The sequence below is a fragment of the Salmo trutta genome, chromosome 14 (genome assembly GCF_901001165.1).
Source record: "Salmo trutta chromosome 14, fSalTru1.1, whole genome shotgun sequence".
Taxonomy (NCBI): domain Eukaryota; kingdom Metazoa; phylum Chordata; class Actinopteri; order Salmoniformes; family Salmonidae; genus Salmo; species Salmo trutta.
This window is the reverse complement of record NC_042970.1, coordinates 61,712,594-61,729,053: the sequence shown is the minus strand read 5'-3', so window position 1 is coordinate 61,729,053 and position 16,460 is coordinate 61,712,594. Positions and strand designations below refer to the sequence as shown.

At 42.9% G+C, this 16,460-nt stretch overlaps 1 non-coding gene across 1 annotated transcript; it reads right to left on the bottom strand.

Moving 5' to 3' along the window:
- Window positions 1–15,430: 15,430 nt before the first annotated feature.
- On the bottom strand, window positions 15,431–15,485 carry LOC115148005 (U7 small nuclear RNA). Its single transcript, XR_003866580.1, has one exon. It is a non-coding gene; the product is annotated as a U7 small nuclear RNA (small nuclear RNA).
- Between the last annotated feature and the right edge of the window lie 975 nt (window positions 15,486–16,460).

Below are 16,460 nucleotides of genomic sequence, written 5' to 3'. Positions count from 1 at the left end.
CCCCCCTTATGACTCAGTCAATGGACTTTTGTTCCTCTGTAATCTGTCAGTAGACAGACTCAGTAACTAGGTGGTTATATGCGCAAGCCTTCCAGTATGTGACTGAGGCAAATTAACAGCATGGAAGTCGTTTAATAATTGAACAAATGCCTTTGTAGTGGCTTCTCTTTGATGTGTTTAAGCCTTTCAATTTTTAAACAGTACTTTTCGTGAATTAAGCATTACTGTACACAGCACACGTACTTTGAAGTTATGAGCGCATGCTGCTGCATGTTGCTTTCGAGAGCAAAAAGAAAACAAATTGCCTTTTACTTTTGCCTCTGTCGGGAAGCAACTGACAGAGTTCCAAATACCTAGCTGTTTGGCTCCCAATGCTTATAAATGATTAGATTTATAGTACCAAAGGGAATTTCCTTTTCCGAGGTATTTGATTTAATGTGTGCATTTAATTGACATGCGTTCGAAATGAAATTCGTAGTATTTTTGTCAGAGGACGTCTTCGGAAGTTGCCAAGAAAGTGTAGGCTTACAGTGGCGCCTAACCTCCCATTTAGGGGAATTCATCCTGTGGGCTGAGGTTGTTGCAACATGGCCCTATTCCTACGTTATTAACTGAAAACCATTAGCTAGTTATAGACCTAATGGACTTATTTTAGAGTGGGGTTGATGACATTGTGCTGTTACTAAGCCTGGAGCACTGACCTAGCACTACTGGCTATTTTGCTTAGTCACAGTTGGTTCTGACAGACACAAAAGCAACATGCTGTGTAAACTCATCCGGAAAACATTATTAAAAAAAGATGTACAAAAGATGACTTCTTCCTGATTCCCTGAAATCACACTTTAGTTTACCGTCATCAACATTTGACTTTAAATGTGGCGCAATGGAAGAAAAAACAAATCGTCATCACTATACTTTCATGTCTTTATTGTCAGTGCAGGAAGGAAAAGGTTACTATGGAGATTACTCCTATCTGGACATTCTAAGTAATGAACCATTTCCTGTTTACAGACGTGTTTTCTTTCTCTTGTCTTAATCATCCGAGCTTGACACAATCTAAGCCCTTGCCTTACATAGAAAACATATCCCACATTTAAAGCCCTCTTCACTGCTCCCCTAAATAGCACTTAAAGCTAGGTTACAGTGTGCACACAGACGTGAATAAATAGTGTGGTCTACGCTTCAGACAACTGCCCACAGCTCGCTGAGTGTGCATGCACTAAATCGCCAAATCACTTCCTGCTTTGCTGCAATGAATCCACTCTCTGACCCTGACAGCCTGTTATGGTGCGAATGGCTGAGGCATATGCCACTTAAAGAGATAGCTTCTTGGACAGCGCAGAAGGAAAATGTACTACCCTATTGATTGTCCACAATGCTTTGGCAGATCAATAAGCAGAGGTAACAAATGCAGATTGAAAAAAGAACAATACATTGAGTGCTGCAGCATTGACTTTGCAGCTTTCTTAAAGCGGCGACGGTCTCGAGAAGCGGCATTGACTGCAGTGCTTTGATCTTTGATGCAGTGTTGCAGTATGGAGTGATGCAATATCCTGGAAATGTCACAGCACGAGCACTTTATTGTATAGGAAGGGGTGTGATGTTTTTGCATCACTTTCACAAAACAGGGTTTGCATTCAAGTCAACGCTTGGAAACTGCATAGGCATTTGGTGCAGATCTAGTCCTTACAAGTGCAGTTAGTCAGACTACAGAGAAAGATGCCATTTTGGGCGCTCAGGCTTACCCTCAATATAGCGACTGACGACACTGTTTATAAAATGGAAGGCCAACTCAAATAAAATGGCGCGTTTGGAGAGAGAGGGGAAAAAACACTTTTGGACGGTGTGCATCTGGAAACGGAGGAGAGGCGGTGATGTCACAGGGGCAAAGTGAGGAGACAAGAGAAAAACAAGGCTTTCTTTTTCCCCTCTCTTGCTCGCTCTCTCTGCCTCGCTCCCTCCCTCACTCCACCCTAATCCTCTTTGCAGGCCTGGAGGGAAAAGGTGGCGGGCTGCCAAGGCAAAGGCTGCTGGGAAAATGCAGAGGCTGCCAAGCGGGGCCCTGTCGCCGGCATTAGAAGCACACATCTTTGTTCTCTGAGACCTGGTGTTCTGCCAAGGGCCTCATTTCAGCCAGGCATTATGGTTGCCCTGGATCGAAGCCAAACTACTGAGAGCTTACTCCCTTCTCCCTCCCTCCCTTTTTTCTCTATACCCTCCCTCTCTCTCTCTTTTTCCATTCCTCCCACTCTCTCTATCTCACACACACACACACACACACACACACACCCATCGCTAGGCTCTTATTCATCCCTGGATCCCTCGACTAGGGCTTCCTGCCAAACATTCATCAGTTGCCATGGCATCAGGAGAGAGAGAGAGAGAGAGAGAGAGAGAGAGAGAGAGAGAGAGAGGGGAGTGGAACATCAGAGCGAATAATAATGAGTCACTCCTGGAGCCAGATGTGCCACATCTGCAAAGCCGCCACACTAAGGGGGAGGGAGTTTGGGGAGGATGGGCGGAGAGGACTAGCAGTTAAGGAGGATGGTTGAGAGAAGGAACGGGGGACGTGGGGCATTTAATAAAATAATAGTCTGCATTCACTAATATACTGTAAGGGGACATTTAGAAAAATATCAAACAACCGAGCCTATGATTTCATGCTCTTCACAAGCATGTGGGGAAATTGCTGGAATCTCCCCCGCAATTTCTCCAGTGTGGGAAAATATGGAGAGAGCAAAATTGCAAAGCAGTTGAGGACACACATAAGAGGATAGAAGAGTAAAATCATATGATATGCAAACTGAGAAGCTACACCAGTGGACACCAGTCAAAATAAGGCTTTCATTTATGTGAAAAAGAAGATCCAAAGATCATGCTAGCCAACGTTCCTCAACTCGACAGTACCTCAACCAAAACAAATGAATATTAGGCCATTATACATTTCTCCTGATGGAGAAAGGTGAGCAAAACCCAAAACAGACCATGTTTGTGCATTGGTGCAAAATACCAGAGTTTTGCTTATCTTTGAGTAGCAGCATCTGCAACATACTTATTGCACGTAGGCTATCCCTACTCTGATGCAACCCTGTGTCTTGGGGTATTTTCTGCCACGCTCTGCAAATTTCCCCTCGATTCACTCTTTCCGATATCCACATGCATCTTCGGGGAGAGAATGGGAAACTCATCAACGAAGTGCCGCTTAAATTTCATGGATTATTTTACGGTCTGGGCCGTTATGGGAGAAAACATTTTTGTTCCTGTTTTCCCTGTTTTTCCTCTTCGCCAGTTAGTTCGCCAGGGTGCTAAGCCAGCTATTCTCCATTCAGGTACGTAACACAGGGCTGCCAGAAATAACATTAGCGTCGCACAGCAAAGTTCACCATGATGTAACTAAGCCCTGAAGCAAGAAACTGCAAATAATGACAGCTTACGTAATGTCCAGACAGACAGTGTTTTCAGGCCACTCCAAGGCAGCAAGCCCATTAAAGGGGAGTTTCTGACTTTAAAAGATAATAGGGCAAAACTTGAACAGTCTGAAGTGTCAGATTGAAGTGGATGACAAGAGATGAAGATGTATTTTTTCCTGCACTCAAGCTTTTTTCAGTGTCTCACAGAGGATCAAGGCAGATTCTAGGGGATGGTGCTGGGCTGGCCATTGCCCCTTCCAAAGGTACATTTTGCCCACCCACTCATAAATGACACAACGTGATGATTAAGGAATGGTAGGACCATGTGATGCAATATGTTGATCATGTGACCAACTGTGTCACGGTTACCGTTTTAACCACCTAGCAAGTTGAGAGTTGAGCAGCAAGAGGGTCCAGTATCCTAGAGTATACTAGCAGGTTTAAAATACAGGTTGTCTGCCCAACAGAAGACCGTGTTAGCCCACTAAGCTAAATCCTTGCTCGGGGAGGTAACACTTCATTCTTTACCCATCACGCAAGTGTACTTCAGAGAACCATCTCTGCTACACATTTATCCTAAATGGTAATAGATTCTCTGCTAGACTGTGTTAGGTCACTAAGCTTACTCTGGGAGTTAACTCCCAACCTCCGCTACTTATATATCCTAACCGGTAATAGATTCATTGCTAGCAGAGCCCATATGTGCACGTCAATCTATTTCTGCCTGGTCTGGATGAGAGACTCGTAAAAAAAACAACAACAGGCCCGCCTCGCTAGTCCTTGTGTCAAGGAAATGGTTTTACGACATCTAGCACATGAATCAAACCGTCATCTGCGCAACATTTTCAAACATTTTCCAGCTTCCCCTCTGTTTTTGTCATCCGGCCTCAGCCGCTGTATTCCTCACGAGGCCTCGCCATGCAGTCACCGCCGCACTAAAACTATCAATCCCCTTCAAACCGCCAACGGCAGCGGAGAAGCTATTTATCTGAGCTACGAAATTGCTTATTCCAGTTACTAATAAGCACGCACCTTTTAAGAAAATTACTGTAAAAACTGTTAAATCTCCTTGGATTGATGAGGAATTGAAAAATTGTATGGTTGAGAGGATGAGTACGGCAAATAAGTCTGGCAGCCCAACTGATTTGCAAATTAATAAATCATGTGAATAAGCTAAATAAAAAGAAACTATACTATGAAACAAAGATAAATGGTATAAAGAATTATCGTAAAAAGCTTTGGAGCACCTTAAATTACATTTTGGGGGAACAAGCCAACTCGGCTCCATCATTCATTGAATGAGATGGCTCATTTATCACAAAACCCACTGATATTGCCAATTACTTTAACCTAAACCAGGCCTGTGCAACTCCAGTCCTCAGGGGCCTGATTGGTGTCACACTTTTGCCCCAGCTAACACACCTGACTCCAATAATCAACTAATCATGATCTTCAATATAGACATATCTGATATGGGCAGAAAGCTTACATTCTTGTTAATCTAACTGCACTGTCCAATTTACTGTAGCTATTACAGTGAAAGAATACCATGCTATTGTTTGAGGAGAATGCACAGTTATGAATTTGAACATTTATTAATTAACCAATTCGGCACATTTGGGCAGACTTGATACAACATTTTGAACAGAAATGCGATGGTTCATTGGATCAGTATAAAACTTTGCACATTCACTGCTGCCATCTAGTGGACAAAATCTAAATTGTCCTTAAACTGGAATAATACATTGTGTCCTTTCTCTTGCATTTCAAACATGATTCAAATATATATATTTTTTAAACACCTTTTTTTTGTTTTATTATCTTTTACCATATATAATGTGTTATATTCTCCTACATTAATTTCACATTTCCACAAACTTCAAAGTGTTTCCTTTCAAATGGTATTAAGAAAATGCATATGCTTGCTTCAGGTCCTGAGCTACAGGCAATTAGATTTGGGTATGTCATTTAAGGCGTAAATGGAAAAAAAGGGTCCGATCCTTAAGAGGTTTGATTACTTTTCATTGGCAAGATAAAAAAAAACTTAGGGGTGACATGCCAGCAACAAACACTGACACTACACATCCAAGCATATCTGACCAGATTATGAAAGACTTTTGAATTCCGTAAAGTCAGTGTGGAAGAGATGACAAAATGATTGTTGTCTATCAACAATGACAAGCCACCGGTGTCTGACAATCTGGATGGAAAATTACTGAGGATAATAGCAGACGATATTGCCACTCCTCTTTGCCACATCTTCAATTTAAGCATACTAGAAAGTGTGTGCCCTCAGGCCCGGAGGGAAGCTAAAGTAATTCCGCTACCCAAGAATAGTTAAGCCCCCTTTTTTTAACCAGGCAAGTCAGTTAAGAACAAATTCTTAATTACAATGACAGCCTACCCCGGCAGATGCTGGGCCAATTGTGCGCCGCCCTATGGGACTCCCAATCACGGCCAGATGTGATGCAGCTTGGATTCGAACCAGGTACTACAGTAACACCTCTAGCACTGAGATGCAGTGTCTCAGACCACTGCACCACTCGGGTGTAGAGCCTAACACATACGTTCCAGCAGTTGATTATGATCGATAATGTCAGAAGCTGCACTGAAGTCTAACAAGACAGCCCCCACAATCATTTTTTCATAAATTTTTCTCAGTCAATCATCAGTCATTTGTGTAAGTGCCGTGCTTGTTGTGTCCTTCCCTACATGCATGCTGAAAGTCTGTTGTCAATTTGTTTAATGTGAAATAGCATTGTATCTGGTCAAACACCATTTTTTCCAGAAGTTTACTAAGGGTTGGTAACAGGCTGATTGGTCGGCTATTTGAGTGGTACAGCAGTCTAAGGCACTGCATCTCAGTGCAAGAGGTGTCACTACAGTCAAGGGTTTGAATCCAGGCTGTATCACATCCGGCCGTGATTGGGAGTCCCATAGGGTGGTGCACAATTTGCCCAGTGTCGTCAGGGTTTGGCTGGGGTAGGCCGTCATTGTAAATAAGAATTTGTTCTTGACTGACTTGCCTTGTTAAATAAAGGTTATTTAAAAAAATAAATGAAACCCTGCTATAATGGGGATAAAGAGTTACTTGTCTAACAGAACACAGAGGGTGTTCTTTAATAGAAGCCTCGCAAACATAATCCAGGTAAAAACAGGAATTCCCCAGGGTAGTTGTTTAGGCCCCTTGCTTTTTTCAATCTTTACTAATGACATGCCGATGGCTTTGAGTAAGGCCAGTGTGTCTATGTATGCGGTTGACTCAACACTATACACGCCAGCTACTACAGCAACTGAAATGACTGCAACACTTAAAAAAAGAGCTGCAGTTAGTTTCAGAATGGGAAAGTTAGCCCTAAATATTTCCAAAACTAAAATATTTGTATTTGGGACAAATCATTCACTCAACCCTAAACCTCAACTACATCTCTCAATGAATAATGTGGATATTGAGCAAGTTGAGGTGGCTAAACTGCTTGGAGTAACCCTGGAGTGTAAACTGTCATGGTCAAAACATAATGATTCAACAGTAGCTAAGATGGGGAGAAGTCTGTCCAAAGTAAAGTGCTGCTCTGCCTTCTTAACAACACTATCAACAAGGCAGGTCTACAGGCCCTGGTTTTGTCGCACTGTTCAGTCGTGTGGTCAGGTGCCACAAAGAGGGACTTGGGAAAATTGCAGTTGGCTCAGAACATTGCAGCACGGCTAGCCCTTAAAAGTACACAGAGAGCTAACATTAATGACATGCATGTCAATCTCTCATGGCTCAAAGTGGAAGAGAGATTGACTTCCATATTACTTGTTTTTGTAGGAGGTGTTGATAAGCTGAAAGTACCGAGCTGTCTGTTTAAAATACTAGCACATAGCTCGGACACCCGTGCAAACCCTACAAGACATGCCACCAGAGGTCTGTTCACAGTCCCCAAGTCCAGAACAGATTATGGGAGGCGCACAGTACTACACAGAGCCATGATTACATGGAACTCTATTCCACATCAGGTAACTGATGCAAGCAGTAGAATCAGATTCAAAAAGCAGGTAAAATAACACCTTATGGAACAGCGGGGACAGTGAAGTAACACAAACATGGGCACAGACACATGCATACACACACATGATAACATACACACTATACACACATATATGTGGTAGTGGAGTGTGGGCCTGAGGGCACACACTTAGTGTGTTGTGAATTCTGTAATGAATGTATTGTAATGTTTTTAAAATTGTATAAGTGCCTTAATTTTGCCGGATCCCAGGAAGAGTAGCTGCTACCTTGGCCTCTCTTTCTCACTCTCTCTGGATAATTTACATATTAACTTTTTACCTGTGTTGTTTTATGTTCCCTCTTCCTCCTGTAATCTGTTTTATAGCATTGTTCCCATTCCACTTTCCATCCCTATTTTGAGCCACCGCCTAAACCTTTCGACACCCCCTGTGTCCTAACTTGTCCTGAAGAGGTCATAGATACAATTAGTAATTGTCCGTGGTTGTATTCCTTTGTGAACACCGTAGCAAGTCCTTCACCGTTTCAGTCTGTTTGCTTCTGTTTTTTTCATAGAGAATACAACCCTTTTTATAGGCACGAGAGCCGTATACTTGCTTGTGATATGTGTACTTACAAATCGTATATTTGCACAAATCTCCCTATACCAGCAATGCATAGTTTACACAAATGTTGGATTTATGTCTGTGCTGCTCAAGCTGATATTCTGACCAACGAGCGCATTGATCTCCAAACAAACATTTCATAGTGTGACAGTGTCGCTTAGCAACAATGCATCAGTCCCAATTAATTTACTTTTGGTTCATAGCCTCGGGTCTAGACTATAGCAAGGCTGGAGAGTGTCAGTGCACATTCAAACTGTTCTCTGCAAAGTTCCTATAGTCTATTCTACAGCATTTAGGTTCAGCTACAGCATTAACCGCTTTGGGCTAGAATGTATGTAGTGCATCTAAAAACTCTGTGCCATAACCTGCAGACGTAATGCCCCACCGCGACTGCCTTGAATGACACACACTAACAAACAGCTCACACACTGACACACAACTCATGTACACTAACACACAACTTACACACACTAATAAACAACTAACGTAAGCCTTACACACTCATTCAAGGCTTACGTGAGCGTGTGTATGAGTTGTGTGTTTGTGTGTGTAAGCCTTGAATGTGTGTGAGTAGTGTGTGTGTGTTAGTATGTCGTGTCCCAGAGGTGAGGCAGGGCACTTGGCAGACTGTATTCTCTGAGCTAAGACGAGCTGAGTAGGCTAGAGAACATCAGTGGCTTTAGCCAATCTGTTGGGCTGTCTCCCCAGCCACAACCCACCTGTCGACACCCCTCCTCTCCCCCTCTCTGTCTCTACACCTCTCTAACTCCATTCTCCCTCTCTCACACCCACCAAAGCCATTTCTCTCTCCCTTTTCTTCCTCTTAATTGTTCTGGTGTCTCTCTAGCTCTGTATCGTTCTTCATCTCTTTCTGTCACAACAGAGCACAACACAGCCCTGGGTGGTGGGGCAGAGCACACTAGGTGCCCTTGGCAAGACAGATAAACCGGTGTTATATGATTACGTGGCGCAGCGTTATTGTGCAACCCATGACTCACACTCAGCTTTAATTGCAGTGCCGCTCGCTTGTGCATGTTTTAGTGTGGGCGGAAAGAGAGCGAGACAAGAGGGAGAGGGTTAGCACTTTTGCAGGTCAGCATTCGGGGAGGGGGGGGGGTGTACAGTCGGTAAAGCCAGGGGGGTGGAGGCTACCGGGACTCGGAGCATGGACCGACCGCAGTGGCGTGTTTTTTTTTACTACTCGTTTACACATGAGTGACGCACATTTTGATGAAAAGCGAAGGCCGTTCGGCCAACAGGACTGATAACGGCAAATCCTGCACTGATCAAAGACCATGCTACACTGACAAATACACAAAATCATCTACATGATTGTTTTGTATTATGTAAATGGCATGATATCATTACAGAAAGGCCTTGAGTTTCACAACAAGTAAGAGTTCAGCAAGTAAGCCTATGAGTAACACTCCTCCTGCCTGCAAAGCCGATTGCACTCGGCTAGACCTGGCAAGGCAGTCACAGCGAGAGGTCGGCTTATCCTCTCTTCGCCCGGGGCAGCCATTTTGGAAATTAATTTGGAAAGGAATCACATCTCAGGCGACCCTGAGAGACCGAAGCGAGGTATAAAGCCATTTGTGTGGGTACGAGGGGCTGGGCTGGACTGGATGACCTTGTGGTTCGACACTCACACACACACTCAGCTTTCCTTCATATTCAGTCGGACTATTGGAGAACAACTTGGCGGGAAGCCTGTGCATGTGTGTCTGTGTGTCTATGTGTGTGAGAGAGAGTTTTGAGTGGCTTCAGCTCCCTGCCAATTCCTATTTGTGCCAAGCCAACCTGCTCCTATGTTAGAAAGGATGGGGAGCCAAGTCCAAACATGAATTTGTAATTCTTTGGAGGTCAAACAGAGATGAATCATTTTCAAGGCAGGCAGAGAAATGGTCGACAGCAAGCTGAATAGCAGTTGATATACAGTAGAATCCTCCCACTCACATGTTTACAGTATATACCTTTACATATAGATGTTTTAATTGTTTTTCAATATATTGGGAATAGTGGCCAATATATTGGGAATAGTGACCTTTTGCAAGACACACGGAATTTCAAGGACACATTATAATGTTGAGGTGTTAAAAACATGTATACGTAAATATACATGCTCAAGTAATTGTCTATCAATAGTTAACTAAGTAGGCAATGAGGTTTTTATTCCTAGAAACAAGAAGCAGTGTAGTCATATTGTTTTTTAAGACTTTTCCAAGTGGAAATTAATTGCTACTTTCTTTTTCTATTTTTTTGCATTGATAAAAAATACAAAAAACGAATTTCTGAAGTTGACGTGTACTTAAGCCTGACGAGTTCATAATTTTACGGATTGTTTGGTCTGTCTCCTTTTCGCGGCAACCTCAGTGACACCTCCGATAAGGTGTGATCAAATAAACTGCACTCTGATTGGCTCACCCAACTCCCAGGTTGGATTACATCACCACAAAGCACTGTTTTCCCCTTCATGCCAAAATCAGTAGTCATGGGTAACGCCCCACCACGACTGTTTCTGTGTCACAAGATTGCCCAATGTGCTGGATAAGGGAGTTACTGATCCATCAGACCATGTTCACCTCACTCCATCAAAGTTAGCCATTAACCCAATGTTAGGTCCAAAAGTAAACTATTAGAGGTTACAGGTAGTAGGAACATAATGATAGACACAAGTCTAAAGGTCATAGATGATTCCAAGAACGGGGACTTACTCAGAAAAAGAGTGGCTACACGCACATAGAAACTATTCCTGGCCTGAGGTTGTCTAGCAGTCTAAGCCACAGCCTCTGGAGCACATGTACAATGTACCACTACCAGCATGGGTTTGAATCCATCCCACTGCTCTTTCAGTACCCTTCTACATCTCACCTTTATCTCTATCTATCCAATGAACATAAAAAATACTTAAAAATATATTTTCAAAATATAGCTGCGAGCAGCAATAAATGGGGTTCACAGGATAACAGAAAGGACACAAGATCAGTTGAATAACAAAGCAAGCACTCTAAAAAATCGAACCTGATGGAACTCATGGGTCCTTGAGGCAAATGTGTTCAGCATGAGGAAAGACACCTACATACAAAGTTCAAGTCTTTAGGTCAAACAGGGCGGCGGATATGAGGGTTTAAGTGAGACTGCTTGTAACAGTGCCACCTATAGGCTAATCGGTGCCATTCTTTTTGACCAATTTACTCATGGCCTCTAGTTTCTGCGTGCCAAATTAGAAAAAAATTATGCTTAAATTATTTGACCGTGTCAATAAAAAAGTTATCAAAGATATTCGCTGTGAACCCCTAAAAATAAACTATTCTGAAGTGCCATGTAAAAAACAAACCTGTAAACATGTAGCTAGGTTGCACTAGTCCAATGAGTGTACAGAATAAACATTAGACAAAAAAAGGTTATCCTTGGTGAGTTACCCTGCACAACTACCCTGTACAAAGTGACCCGTCAAAGTTCACAGCCCCTTGTGTGTGGTATTCTTTAGTAGGTCCTGACTAATTTCATAGTTAGAGGTCGTATCTGATGTGAGATAAACACCAATTATTGCCACCCATGAACTTTTGGAGTGTCACAATGGGCAATTGGGCGATGTCGAGTTCAAGGGCGCTGTGCACCGGTCACATGCCTTCCGAAGTTACATTGCCCCATTGATGCTATAAGCCCACCAGTCCAAGGGCCAAGACTTTATCTCAACGAGACAAGGTATTTACGATGTGTAAATAGAAATACTATGGTGTGGCCTAGATGGTCCGAGTGAAATATCTAACACGCTCAGTAGGACATTTCACAATGGTTAACAGTGCAATCATTAGAGTTATCTAACTGGTTGTTGTCACTTTGAAAGATTTGCTAAAGACCTTGGATTGTCTATCGATTTCTGCTATAATTCTCGTATACACATACACCTAACCTGGAAAACAGATGAATTTGAACATGACTTTGGTGCGGAAAATACCTTTTGTTTTGGAATTATTTTCTGTGTTTAGCATAGCAGATGACTTCATGGCTGAAAAAAAAGCCAATAGGACGAGGCCCTTAAGGCTGAATAGCCTACCGGAGACCACAGTTGAAACAAAGCCAAGTGTTTATTGGTGGATTTCCGCCTATTGCCATCTTGACAGCAGGTAGCCAGCTGTTTTTCTGCTCGATTGTTCTGTCCGAGCTCTCTGCATTTTTAACAATGGGGAACAATTCCAGGAAAAGGCAGGAGAAAAGAGGCCGTCTCTGCTCTTCCGCTGCCCTCCAAGGCCTTCGGTCTTCCCAACACTGATTTCTATCTGCTATATTCCCAACTTTGGATACACGGTCAAAAATTACACAAACGTATTATGTTACGACCACAATGCCTCACCATTTCCTTGACAACCCTACATTATCTGGGAAATGATGTAGTCTAACCTTAAAGAGGTGTGTGTGTAAGCATGTGAGGGGTTTTGTGCATCCAATGTATATACAAAGGCCCTAAGTCTATCTAATGTCCCCACCAAAAAATGAAACAAGGTAGAACTCCAAACTCAGGAGATAAAGATGTACTGCTCCAACTCCAGGTTCTACACTTGAGCATCATCATCATTCGGCTGCAGAACAGTCCCCATGTAGGTTTGTGAGCTTGGTTGAAGCACTGATGAGTAGCTTCATGTAATGACAGTCAGCAAGACACAATGCAAGGCCTGATACTGCATTTTGGGTTATGAGAGTTCTGCAGCATTTCCACTCCACTAGAAGTGCCCATAGGCACTTGGCTAGGTCCCCAGTTGGCAGCGTCTCTGCAAGATTAGCAACTCTGCTAGCATATGCTGCCCCCCAGCTAGAGATGGGAAATGATGCAACGAGTTGAATAGGGCTACTCGTATATCTAGCCTGATTTTTCCATCAAGAAAGGCAAAGCTGACTTTCTTTTTATAGACTAAAGTCATTGCAGAATATTGCTCCTGTTGTGAGCTACACTTTGATATTTCAGTGCCACTGTGTGGGTGAGAGTTTAGATGTTTCCTCTCAGAGCGTAGGCCTCCCCTTTTCAAGCGCTGTGAAATTGTAATGGGTTTAGTGGTCTGTTGTGTGTTGTGTGTGTGAAGGTTCTGCCTTTTGACCTGAATCAGCAGCTAGCTCCTTTTTCTAGGAAAAAGGGAAGAGGAGGAAATTATGTAAATGTAATATTTTATAATTTTTTTCATTCGCAGGAGGAAGAAAAAAAAGGGCACCCAATCAATGATCATTTTTTAAACAATATGGGCAGTCATACGCTCTCTAAGGAGGGCTTATATACAGTGCGGGTTGTTGATGGTTTGTGACCTTTTGAGGCCCATGTTACACAGTATAAAAGGGTAGTCATAGATGTCATGTACCATGGCTTGGCATGAAATGGACCCGCATGACCCTAATTGCATCAACTCAACTGTCAGTCACAGTTCATTTCTGGCAAGCAAACTCACACGCATGCATAGGCACACACACACACACACACACACACACACACACACACACACACACACACACACACACACACACACACACACACTTCCCCTTTGATAAAAGGTAGAAAACCCCCAACCCCCACAATGCAGGCTTGTGACATCAGTTGTGACCCAACACAAACCTCCCTACCTTTGTTATCTCTCAAAACATTGAATAGAAAATAGAAAAGCAAAAACACACACACACACACACTAGTGTATGAATGGCAGCCCCCCAAAATAGCACTAAATCAACACCATGTGCTGAGGACAATACAGAGAGAATGGGGGTGGGGACCCAGGCTAGCCACAGGGTGAGTGTGTGTGTGTGTACGTGTATGTCTGTATGTGTATGTGCTTGTTTGTGTGTGTGCATTCATGTGTGTAGCAGTGTGTGTGTAGTGAGTGAGGGTGGTTTACAGAACGATGAGACTTAGACAGCCCCTGCTTACTCAGCAACTCCTGTGCCAGGGCTTATTTCAATCGCTCTTTTTTTAAATGAATTGCGTCGCGCCGGCCTCACTGAATAGCCCTGAGGTGCGTCAGACCCTTCGCAGCTGACTGGCCTGATATATGCCTGACAGGAAAGCAGGAAGCTTGGCGTGAGAGAGAAAGAGAGTGGGGGAAGGAGGGGGAGGGGGGAGAGTAGGCCTTGAGGCCAGAGAGAGAGAGAGAGAGCTGGCAAGAACGAAAAAAAACATATTGTTTCTTCCCTCAGCCCCATGCAGAAGAAGGAGGGGAAAAAGCCTGCTGTGTGTCGTGATTGTTTACAAGTCGCCCAGGTCAAAGGTCAAATCATGGCAGCCATCTTTGTCCCTGCTGCTGCTTTGAGTTGTTGTTGTTTTTGTCGTCCTGGAAGCATAACCAGATGTCACCTCAATGTCCTTTTGATTCACTTCACCCTTCTCTCCTTTCCTTTTCCTTCCCTCAATGTTTTATTTAAATTTTCCCTTCTTTCGTTCTTTCCCCTCTTCCGTCACAGCGGGAGAACAGACAGGGTTGACCCAGATCTCCAATTGTGTATGTGATGGCACGCAGGGATGATGGGAGGGAGGGAGGGAAAGGGGGATGAGGGGGGGAAGAGGCAGAGAAAGGACTTAAAAGGACTCAGGATAGAGTGGTTTTGCTTTGTGAGTAACGCAACACTCCAGTGGATGAGATTTATCTGGAACAGCGCACATGAATAAATACTATGGTATAAATACTATATTATTCACTGTAGTATTTTAGCTGACTTTACTGTAGTATTTACTGTAGTATACTATAGTATTTACAGTTAACTACAGTATAAATACTGTACTAAAAGAAAACTGTAGTGTATATATTATAGTAATTAATGTAGTGTTTTTTGCGGATTGTAGTACACTGTAGCATTTACAGTAGTGTTTTTGCAGACTGTAGTATGCTTTTGCGGACATTACTGTTGTCACGAAACACTTCAATAGCAGGAGGGGTGAAGTCAGGTGCAGGAGACTGAGGTCCGTGAAGCACACGTTTAATAAATCCTTGAAAAAAATGTTTGTCATTTTATTTTTTAATTTTTTTTGAAATACCGCAACAAGGCAGGGTGCACAATATACAAAATAGTAGAACAGCTCCAAAAATACTGAGGGACGGGGCGCAGCCCGGCAACCCTAATGCCTAAAACACGCAGCGTAATAAGGAACCACAATATTCCCCTTCGTGCCTAAAAGGCATGACAATAAACAATCCCGCACAAATCCCCAAACAAAAAAGACAAACTAAATACCCCACTAATTAACTAACACAGAACAGGTGCAGACCTAAACAGACATAACCAAAAGACACAGAAACATAGATCGGTGGCAGCTAGTAGGCCGGCGACGACGACCGTCGGGCGGTGCTCGGTCGGGCGGTGCTTCTGTGGACGTTGTGACAACTGTAGTATTTACTATGGTGTTTTTGTTTTATTATCTTTGACATAGAAGTGGAGGCTTTCTCATTGAGGAAACCTACTGGAGAAATACTAAAAGAGACAATTGTTTATAACGTGTATGTAGGTAGGACTGGGGTCTAAACAGATAGTTTAGCTCTTTTCTGCTCTTTTCTATAACCTGTAGGGAACACAATATATGGTCTATACTTGGCATGTAGGTTTCTCACTTATGTATATGGGGGAGAGGAATGGGAATGGAATATGCAAATTAAATACTGTATTATTTACCATAGTTACAAAATGTAGTGTTTTTACAGACTAGTGTTTTGGTGGACATTACTGTAGTATTTACTACAGTGTTTATTTGTGGATAATACTGTGGTATTTACTATAGTATTCTACAGTATACTACAACATTCTATAGACATGATTTAGGGATACTACGGCATGTAGTATAGTATTCTACAGTATACTACAGAATTCTATAGGAAGTGATCAAAAGACCAATCGGTGACAAAAGATCAGACTTTGGCGGTATGTGTAAATGCAGCACTATTGTCTGAGTGAGTGTGTCACGGTTGTCGTTGGTGAAGGAGGACCAATACGCAGCAGGTACGTGTATGCTCATCTTGATTTTTATTAACTACAAAAATGAACATACAAAAAAAAAACGAAACGACCGAACAACTACAAACAGTCTGGTATAGCATACGGCTTACACACAGAACAATCACCCACGAATAACAAACACACCCTAATATATGGGACTCTCAATCAAAGGCAGATAGACAACACCTGCCTTCAACTGAGAGTCCCAACCCCAATCAGCACAACATAGAAACACACTCACCAGACTACACATAGAAATACATAAACATAGAACATCAACCCAAAACCCCGGAAATACTAAATCAAACCCCCCTTTGAACACACACACCACCCTGAACCACATAAAACAAATACCCCCTGCCACGCCCTGACCAAACTACAAAACAATTAACCTTATATACTGGCCAGGACGTGACAGTACCCCCCCCTTAAAGGTGCTACCCCGGAAGCACCTTAACAAAAAAAATAACCCCA